Raw genomic sequence first — 11,178 nt, 5'->3', positions numbered from 1 at the left:
GTAGGCCCCGAATCCAGTTTGGGGAGTTGAGGTCATGCAGTTGCACTGCCCCAGAGTAGGACTCTCCACTGTGCAACCTCCATCCACTGTGACCTAAGCTGCTACAGCACCACAGCATCTTAACAATGGATCAACGGCTAGAGTGCATGCTGCTCTGGAGGTTGGTAGCCATTGCCTCTCTCCATTTCTGAGGCACTGCCATTATATCACCATACTCACATGGGTAGTTACAGTACCACAACCCTGGCTACTAAGAGTCTAGGCTCAGTAGAGCAGCTGAGATGCCGCCTTAAAATCCATCCAGCACCCTTATCCCCACACAGGCAGACCTGCGTAGTGGAGAAGGTGACACACAGCTGGCTGACCTGCTGTACCTGCACACGTCCAGCCCAACAGTCAGCCTGCTGGTGGGCCTGCCAGTAGAAAACCTTGTGAGTAACCAGCCTATGGTATCCAAATGCACCAAGCCCAGCCGCCAGTCCAGTACCTCCAGCTCTCAGCAAAACTTCACTGCTGCCATCACAAACTCATGTACCCTAGGTTACTGATATAATCACAGCTATCACTGATAAAGATTTCAGCTAAAGAAACTGCACAGACGCTGTTACTGGGTTCACACAGAACCAAAGCCAATGCACCATTCCCAACCAACATCCTAGGATGCATCTATAGGAAAAAGTCTCTCCCTGCAAAAGCTACCCCACAAAATTGAAAATGGTGACTATTCCACTAGATACACAGATACCAACATAGGGGTACAAGAAATATAAAAAAGCAAAAGAACACCTCTAAAAGAACACAATAATTCTCTAGTAACAGACCCCCGCAAAAACAAAATGTACAAAATTCCTGAAAAGGAATTCAAAACAATGATCTTAGGAAACTCATTGAGCTACAAGAAAATACAGACCAATAATTCAATGAAATAGGAAAAAATTCATCTTATGAATGAGAAATTCAACAGAGATAAATATTATAAAAATCCCAGAAATCTTAGAGTTGAAAAATTCAATAAATGAAACAAAAAATATGACTGACAGTGTCAATAACAAATTTGGTTAAGCATAAGAAAGAATTTTTGAACTCGAAGACAGGTATTTTGAAGTAGTCCAGTCAGATAAAAAGGTTTAAGAATAAGCATTAATAAAGATAGCCTACAGGATTTATGAGACACTATTAAGTTAACAAATGTTTACATTATAGAAATGCCAGATGGAGAAGAGATGAAGAAAGGCACAGAACACTTATTTAACAAAATAATAGCTGAAAACTTCTCATGTCTAGAAAGATATATGCAAATCCAGATCCAGGAAACTAAAAGATTCCCAATTAGATTCAACCCCAAAAGATTCTCTCCAAGGCACATTATAATCAAATTTTCAAAAGTCAAAGCAAAAGAGAGAATTCTAAAAGCTGCAAGAAAAATGTGTCAAGTTGTAAATAAGAAAATATCTAATAGACTACCAGCAAATTTCTCAAAAGAAACCTTACAGGCCAGGATAGAATGAAATAATATATTCAAAGTGTTAAGTGATAATAACTGCCAGTCAAAAAAAACAATAGCCAGCATGCTGTCTTTCACAAATAAAGGAGAAAAAAAGACTTTTGCACACAAGCAAAAGCTGAAAGAATTTGTCATAACTTGCCTGGACTTACAAAATATCCTTAAGGGAGTGCTACATCTCCCTTAAGATGTAGAACAGATGAAGGAACAAAAACAACTATCATGAAACACAGGAATGTATAAAGCTCACTGTAGAAGTAATTCATAATCAGACTCAAAATACCCTATTGCTACAGTGGTACTATGTAAATCTTTCAATCCCTTAATATGAAGGTTAAAAGTCAAACAGTCAAAAACAGTAACAACTACAATTAGTAGTTAAGAAACACACACACATAATATATGTATATGAAGTATATATTATACACATTATATATGTATGTGTATAGTGTGTATCTATGTATAGTGTACATATAATTTTTATATATTATACATATAAAATGTATATATATAATATGTATATACATATATAATGTATATATTTCATGTATATATAATGTATATATTTATATATACTAATATTAATGTATATTTTAAGGCAACAAAATATCAAAAATATAAATTTTTGGCAGGGAGGAAAAATGTCTAGAGTATTTTTCATGTGACTGGAATTAAACTGTTATTAACTTAAAATAATCTATTGTAACTATAAGACTTCATGTTAGCCCCATAGTAATCACAAATAAATTACAGCAGATACACAAACAAGAAAGAGAAAGAAAACAAAGCTTAGCACCACAGAGAACCACTACACTACAGAGGTAAAAAAGAGAGGGAGTAAGTTCTCACCTATCAAAAATAACTTTGAATGTAATGGATAAAATTCTTTAATTAAAATATATACAGTGACTGAATGGATCAAAGAACAAGACCCAATTATATGCTGCCTACAAGAGAGTCACCTCATTATTAAACACATAGATTGAAAGTGGAGAAATGAAAAAAGACAATCCATTCAAATGGAAATGAAAAGCAAGCAGAAGTAGCCATACATATATCAAATAAAGTAGACTTTAAGTCAAAAACTATAAAAAGAAAGGAGAAGGTCATTGTATAGTGATAAAAGAATCAATTCAACAAGAAAATGTAACAATTGTAAATATAGAAACCCAATAGCAAAGCACCCAAATATATAAAGCAAATATTACTAGATCTAAAGGGAGAGATTGGCTCCAAAACAGTAATAATAGAAGACTTCAGCACCTTACTCTCAACAATGGAAAGATCACTTATACAGAAAATTAACAAAGAAATATTGGATTTAAACTGCACCATAGACCAAACGGACCTAATAGGCATTTACAGAACATTCCATCTAAAAGCTGTAGAATATACATTCTTTTCAAGTACACATTAAACATTCTCCAAAATAGATCACATGTTAGGCCACAAAACAAGTCTTAACAAAGAAGATCAAGATTATATCAAGCATTTTTTTTCTGATAATGGTATAAAACTAGAAATCAACTAGAAGGAAAACTTCAGAACTTTATGAATACAAGTAAACAACATTCTCCTCAATAAGGTAACAATGAAATTAAAAAGGAAATTTAAATTTTTTTGAAATAGGAATAAAAACACATCATGCCAAAGCCTATGAGACATAGCAAAAGCAGTCATAAGAAGGAATTTCATAGCAATTAATGCCTATATCAAAAAAGTAAAATGATTTATATTAAGTAATCTAAAGATACACTTCAAGGAACTAGAAATGTAAGAACAAAACCCAAAGTTGGTAGAAGAAAGTAAATAATAAAGATCGAGTAGAATTAAAAAATAGAGATTAGAGTTAAAAGATCAATGAAACAAAGTTGTTTTTTTTGAAAATATAAACAAAATTGACAAATGTTTAGTTAGACTAATACAAAAAGAGAAGACTCAAATGAAATCAGAGGTGAAAAAGTAAACATTACAACTCATACCACAGAAATAAAAAGGATTATTATATATCTATATGACTATCTATTGACCAACAAATTTGACAATCTAGATGAAATAATAAATTCTTGGACCCCATATAACAAGATTGGATTATGAAGAAATAGACAATGGGAACAGACCAATAATGAGTAAAGAAATTGAATCAGTAATAAAAAGTCTTCCATCAAAGAAAAGCCCAGGACATAATGGCTTCACTGCTGACTTCTTGCTAAACACTTAAAGAAGAAATATCAATTCTTTTCAAACTATTCCATAACATTGGAGAAGAGGAAACACTTCCAAACTCATGTTACAAGGCCAGCATCACCTTGATATCAAAATCAGACAAGAACACAACAAAAAAGAGAAAACTATAGGCTAATATCTCTGACAAACATAGACACAAAATTTCTCAACAAAATATTAACCAGCTTAATTTAACAGCAAATTAAAAAGATTATTCACTATGATCAAGTGGGATTCATCCCAGGAATGCAAGGATGGTTCACCATCAGCAAATCCGTAAATGTGATATACTACATTAACAGAAAGAAAGACAAAAACATATGATCATTTTAATACATTCAGAAGAAGCATTTGACAAAATTCAACACCCAGTTGCAAGAAATTCATCCAATTAAGTATAAAAGGTATGTACCTCAACACAATAAAGGCCATATACAAGAAATCACCAGCTAACATCATAATGAATGGGAAGTTCCCTCTAATATCAGGAATAGGACAAGAATGCCCACTCTCACCACTTGTATTCAATGAAGTACAGGAAGTTGTAGCCAGAGAAATTAACCAAGAGAAAGAAAAAAGCAAACAAAATGGAAAGGAAGAAATCAAATTGTCCCTGTTTGAAGGCGATAAGATTTTATATATAACATACAGAAAACCCTAAAGATTCCACCAAAAAATTATTAGAATTAAGAAATCTAAGTCAATTCTAATCAGTAAAGTTGCAGGACATCAAATGGACATATACAAATCAGTAGCATTTCCATGTGCTAATAGTGAACTATTTGAAAAAAAATCAAGAAAGCAATCCCATTTACAATAGCTACAAAAAGTAAGATACCTATGAATAAACTTAAGCAAGGAGGTGAAAGATCTCTATACTGAAAACTATACAACATTGATGAAATAAATTGTAGAGGACACAAATAAATGAAGAGAGACTCTATGTTCACAGATTAGATTAATTCTCAAATTGTTAAAATTTCCATACTACCCAAAGTATTCTACAGATTTAATGCAATCCCTATCAAAAATACCAATGACATTACTCGCAGAAATAGGAAAAATATTTTAAAATTCATCTGGAACCATGGAAGACTCTCAATAGCCAAAACAATTGTGAGCAAAAAGAATTAAACTGCAGCCATTACAATTCTAAACATACTACCAAGCTTTAATAACCAAAAGAACATGGTATTTGGCATAAAAGTAGACGCATACACCAATGGAAGAGAATAGAGATCCCAGGAATAAATTCACACACCTACAGCCAATTGCCTTTTCATAAAGTTGATAAAAACACATATTGGGAAAAAACAGTCTCTTCAATAAATGGTGCCAGAAAATTGGATATTCACATGCAGAAGAATGAGACTAGGCTTCTACCTCTCACTATGTATAAAAATCATGTCAAAACGGATTTAAAGATGTAAATGTAAAACCCAAAACTACAATACTAGAAGAAGGCATAGAGAAAATACTTCATGATATTGGGCTAAGGAAGGACTTTTTAGGTGAGATCTGAAAAGCACAAGCAACAAAGGTAAAAATATGGGATTACATAAAACTAAAAAGCTTTTTCACAGCCAAGGAAACAAGAGAATGAAGAGACAACTGACTGCATGGAAGAAAATGTTGACAAACTATACATCTGAGAGGAGTTAATATCTAGAATACACAGATAACAGCAAAAAAGCAAAATAATCCAATTTTAAATAGGCAAAAGGCCTTAATAGATATTTCTCAAAAGACATACCAATGTTCAACAGGTATATGAAAATATACTTAGCATCATTAACCATTTAAATATAAATGAAATGCAAATGAGGTACCATCTCTCTCCAGTTAGGAGTATTATCAAAAAGACAAAAGATAGCAAGTATTGATGAGGATGTGAAAAAAAGGGAATCCTTAACATTGTTAGTGGGAATATAAATAAGTATAACTACTACAGAAAACAGTAAGGAGGCTCTACAAATAATTAAAATAGAACTACCATATGATCCAGCAATCCCACTACAGGATATATACCCAAAGTAAATGAAATCAATACATCAAAGAGATGTCTGCAGTTCCACGTTTACTGTAGTACTAGTCACAATAGTCAAGACTTGGAATCAACCTACATGGCCAACAATAAATACATTAAAAAATGAATAAAGAAAATATGTTATGTGTACACAACGGAATACTATTCAGCCATAAAAAGAATAATATTCTGTCATTTGAGACAAAATGGGCAAACCTGGAGGACATTTTGCTAAGTAAAATAAACCAGACATACAAAGAAAAATACCACAGGATCTCATTCATATGTGGAATTTTTAAAAAGTTGATTTTATATTAAATAGAAGTTGAGAATAGAAAGGTGGAAGTTGATTTCATATTACATAGAAGTTGAGAATAGAAAGGTGGTTACCATAAATTGGGAGGGAATGGAGGAGAGAAAGATGGGGAGTTTGGTTAATGGGTAAAAGTTGCATTTAGATAGGAGAAATAAGTTCTCGTGTTCTACTGTGCAGTAGGGTGACTACAGTTAATAGTAAGTTATATATTACAAAATAGCTACAAGACAGGTTTTTGAATGTTGTCATCAAAAAGAAATGTTAAATGCACAAGGTGTTGAACATGCTAACTACCCTAGTTTCATCATTATATGATGGATACATGTATCAAAAAATCAAATTGTATGTTTGCCTGTGATGTGTTGATTGGAAAAAAAAAAAATCGGTTACCAACAACAGTTAGTGTGTACTGAATGCTTACTGTGTTCCACACACTGTACTACTAACACTACACACACTGTGCAGTTCAGTACTCCCAACAGCACAGAGCACCAGACATTATTACCCTATGTCACAGAGTTATAAGAGGATCCCTAGAACGGTGAAGCAACGTACCCAAAGCACTATCTGACAATAGAAACCAGGATATATCGTTAGCTACAAAACATGTGTCTTCAGTTACTCAAATGCATGGCTCTTGGTTGCTCTGTTTTCCCCAGGAAAGTCATGCATGTATGAGAGATCGGTGACTACAGTCTACCTACATTTACTCCTCCTATATGTTTTACAGAACAAAAGTTTCCAAATAATTGAACTTCTAGTCTTTTTTGCCATGCTATTCAAGATCCCTCAAGAGTGCTCAAGGTTGTCATTGTCCGAAAAACTGAATAGGTGGGTGTGGTTTTCCAGAGAAAAAATTTTAAAATTGTTCTGAATCCACAAGTAAAGCTACTACATACAAGAGACATTATGTTTTTTAGGTCTCTACTGCTTATTTCTCCTCTACTTGCTATCAACTTAAATAATTGACTTTTCACGTAGCATTTACTTATGTTTCTTATTATATTCATTCTTCCTTCCCTTTGTTATTTTGTTACTTTTTTTTCTCTTTTTCTATGCAAATGGAAACTAAAGCTTAGAGAGAAAACATACTTGAATACGGTCACTCAGCTCCTAAGTGGTCTTGATAAGGATAAAACCCAGCTATGTTAGATGCTACCATGAAATGTGCAACCAGATTCAAACTTCCCAAGAGTTTATATGGTCTGACAACTCAAAAAGACAAACTTCTCATTATGCTGAAAATGAAACTGCCTAGACTTGTCATTCCACACCATATGGCTAAATCCCAGCTGACAGGAAGCTCATTTCTGCAACAAACTGGGCTCATTTCACTGAGTAGGTTGATGCAAGATTTGTGGGGTGGTCATTTCCAAGTCTTTTTAGCACTGATAGCAGCAGTGATATTTATTTTGATGCTTCCTTTCTACATTTCACATAAAAAAGCAAAATGTTCCTAATGATGAAGAGAGACAGATTTTATCCTGCATTATTCTCTAAATGAAATACCACAAACATAGCTGCAAACAACAACGAAAATACCCACCTGCTTTGAAGTGACCAAAAACTATCATTATTTCTCAGTCTTCAGTCTAAGTAACTGAGGTAGGGCAGGGTAGAGGTTAAGTTCTGAAGTGACACCATCACAGAGTTTTGTATGTTAAGATTAAGCCAAAGTGTTTGGACGTTTAAAATTATCCTGTGTCTTTGCAAAGTCAGATGCTAAAGTGGTGAAATGACTCACGATGCACCAAGGAATTAACAGGAAGTGCCAAATTCACTCGGATAGAATGATCTGGGTGTGAGATGACACCACTTTTTCCCCCAGGCATTTTTTTACAGTTGGTACAGCAAAGTATTCTTTTTTTTTTTTTTTTTTTTGAGATGGAGTTTCACTATGTTGCCTGGGCTGGAGTGCAGTGGCACAATCTTAGCTCACTGCAACCTCCAACTCCTGGGTTCAAGCAATTCTTCTGCCTCAGCCTCCCCAGGAACTGGGACTACAGCTGTGTGCCACTACACCTGGCTAAGTTTTGTATTTTTAGTACAGACAGGGTTTCACCATGTTGGCCAGGCTGGTCTTGAAATCCTGACCTCATGATCCACCAGCCTGGGGCTCCCAAAGTGCTGGGATTACAGATGTGAGCCAGTGCGCCTGGCCCAAAGAGCTCTTAAACATGAGGAGAGCTCAAAGTCTCTGGGTTTCCCTCCACACCAGCCAAGAATTAAAACAGAAAATGCCATTTCTACAAAAAGAGAAAAGCATAAATTGTGAAAAAAGGAGAAGTCTTAACATATTTACATGTAGTGAAGTGCACTGAGGCTGGAGTCTATAGGCAGGGGTTTGAACATGGGCCCTACCACTTACTGGCACTTGATCTTAGGCAATGTTCCCCTTCTGAAAATGAGACCAAATAGACGAGGCAGCAAGTATAGGGCTTTAAGGTAAAGCCCTCTATGTCCAACATGCTTGGTTGGGAATTCTAGCTGTCAGCCATGCTTTGGTTCGCCTTTCCCTATGGCTCAGCTCAACTGTGTCATCTGTAAAACAGGGGTGATAAAAACAGTGTCTACTCCACAAGGTGTTTCTGAGGTGTAAATATAATAATGCATATCAGGCATAGTACCTAAATCATAGCAAGTAATCAATAGACTTTTTATAAAAAGATTATCCACATAAGGAGCTTTAAAAAATAAGTTATAAGTGGTCCCCAGAGGATACAGAGGTAGAAAAGAATCAAACTATACTAAGACTCCGATGTCTCAACTCTTCCCTTTCAAATCCTCACTGATATGGTTTGGCTGTGTCTCCACTCAAATCTGATCGTGAACTGTAGCAACCATAAGTCCCCATGTGTCATGGAAGGAACCCAGTTGGAGGTAATGGAATCGTAGGGGCGGGTTTTTTCCTATACTGTTCTCGTGATCATGAATAAGTCTCACGAGATCTGATGGTTTCATAAAGGGCAGTTCCCCTGCACATGCTCTCTTGCCTGCTGCCATGTAAAATGTGCCTTTGTTCTTCCTTTGCTTTCTGCCATGATTGTGAGGCCTCTTCAGCCACTTGGAACTGTGAGTCCATTAAACCTCTTTTTCTTTATAAATTACCCAGTCTAGGGTATGTCTTTATTAGCAGGGTGAGAACAGACTAATGCACTTGCCTACAACCCAGAGAAATCTTGGTCCTTCATCTATTTTATTTATTGGGACTATGTATGAAATTTTATTTTTAAAAGCTTTGGTCACTGGAAAACATTGTTTAAAAATGTCTTCTCTAGGTAACTCTAATTTTACAGATATAAAAAAGCAAAGCCCTGAAAGATAAAGGGAGTTGTTTCAGATCATGCCACAGGTCGACCACTGACTGGGGATTAGATTGCACCTGGCTTTATCGTCTCTGCAGCCTGCATTTTTAGCTCCATTAAGCCCCATAAGGATGGTCACTTCCATCTTTTGACTATGCTGAGCTCATGATGGCCAGGATGAAATTGGGACAGGAGAGTATAATGGGGCCAGTAAGAGTGTTAGGGAAGTCAGGGGCAAATACAAGTGTGAGAGTTGAGGGTGAGGTAATAAAATACATGTTCATACATGTACATATGTGTGCATTTGACCATGATAGGCATTCAAGATCCACTGAATTTGAGAGGATGGCAGAATATCCAGGTGAAGAAGATCCAGAATTCAAGGAAGATATCAGGCTGGAGATGAAGCTGTAAGAGTCATCCAGAAAGGAAATTAGACATGTGTACTGAGAGCGGAAGAGAGAAATAGACCAGACAACCTGATTGTGGGAGGAGGTAAAGACCAAGAAAAAATACAGGAGTAATGGAAGACAAAGAAGATGCAGAGTGCAAATAATAATGCAGAGATAAATATAATTTCAAGTAAAAGTACCTTATAATAAATAATGTTAATAATTTAAGATAATAACACCTAGCACTTATTGGACACTTAGTATTTTGGCCAACTCAGTACTTTACATAGATGATTTCATTCAATCATTTTAGCAGTCTCAGAAGATAGATACTTCTATTATAGCAATTTTATAAACAGGTAATCAAGCAGGCACAGAGAGATTAGATACTTTGCTTAAGGTTATACAGCTAGTAAAGGATAGAAATTGGGTTAAAAATGGGTTAATTCTAGAGCCTGAGATGTTAATCACTGTGCTACAGTGAATCTCAGGGAGCTAAAGAAGAAAAAGTAGCATTAGCATTAATAGTAATAGTAGTATAAGCAGTAACAGCAGCAACAGCACCTGTGGTTGACTGAGTACTATTTTGTGCTAGGGGCTGCGATAAGTGGACGTAATAGAGTCTCATTTAACCTTAGGGACAACTAAAGATGGGAGATGTTCTTAGCCTTATTGAGCAGAAAAGGAAACTGGCTCAGTGATGCCAGCAACTTGCCCAAAGTCACAAAACTAGTGGGTGACAGCAGGAATTAAAAACTAGGTCAGCTTGAGTTCCAGGACCCTTAAATCACCATGCTAGATCATTTCAGTGTACAGCCGTCAAAGATTCATTTGTTATGTGCTCAAATTCAGTAATTCCAACAGTGAGATCATAGAAATTTCTGCAAATATTTTTGGTAACGAATTCCCAGTGTTTTCACCAGAGCTTCTAATTCAGTAAATCAGAGTTGGAACTATGAACCTAAATCCTTCCAAAGTTTCCTAGATGATTCTTCAGTTGCAACCAGGTTTAGGAATCGCTGTATCATTTATGCAAGTCTGGAATGCGTCAAGCACGACTGCCAGTCTGTGAGTACAAGATGTGCTAAATGAGACTTCTTTGGATAAGCACTCATTCTCACACAAAGCTCAGTGTTGAAAGATGTGCCAAAAAGACTTGACAGCTTGAGAAATTTCCACTAGGGGACAAGACTTAGAGAGGTTCAACTGCCTTGCTTTAAAGGAATCCAGGAAACTGGCCTAAATCACTCTTCTAGACACCATTTGTCGTAGTCAGTTCAGGTTGCTGTAACAAAGTACCATAGCCTGGGTGGCTTATAAACAACAGAAATTGATTTCTCGTAGCTCTGGAGGCTGGAAGTCTGCTATCAGATACCAGCCTGGTCAGGTTCTTGTGAGGCTCCTATTCC

The 11,178-nt window shown here is 35.7% G+C and overlaps 1 protein-coding gene across 2 annotated transcripts in view; it reads right to left on the bottom strand.

The window, feature by feature from the left end:
* Positions 1 to 11,178, bottom strand: part of SGCD (sarcoglycan, delta (35kDa dystrophin-associated glycoprotein)) — a 426,477-nt gene that overhangs the window by 141,201 nt on the left and 274,098 nt on the right. The gene's annotated exons all lie outside the window — the stretch shown is intronic.

This window comes from Colobus angolensis, unplaced genomic scaffold (genome assembly GCF_000951035.1).
Source record: "Colobus angolensis palliatus isolate OR3802 unplaced genomic scaffold, Cang.pa_1.0 Scaffold27, whole genome shotgun sequence".
NCBI classification, from domain to species: Eukaryota; Metazoa; Chordata; class Mammalia; order Primates; family Cercopithecidae; genus Colobus; species Colobus angolensis.
The sequence above is the reverse complement of the archived record's forward strand: the minus strand, read 5'-3'. Positions and strand labels throughout refer to the sequence as shown.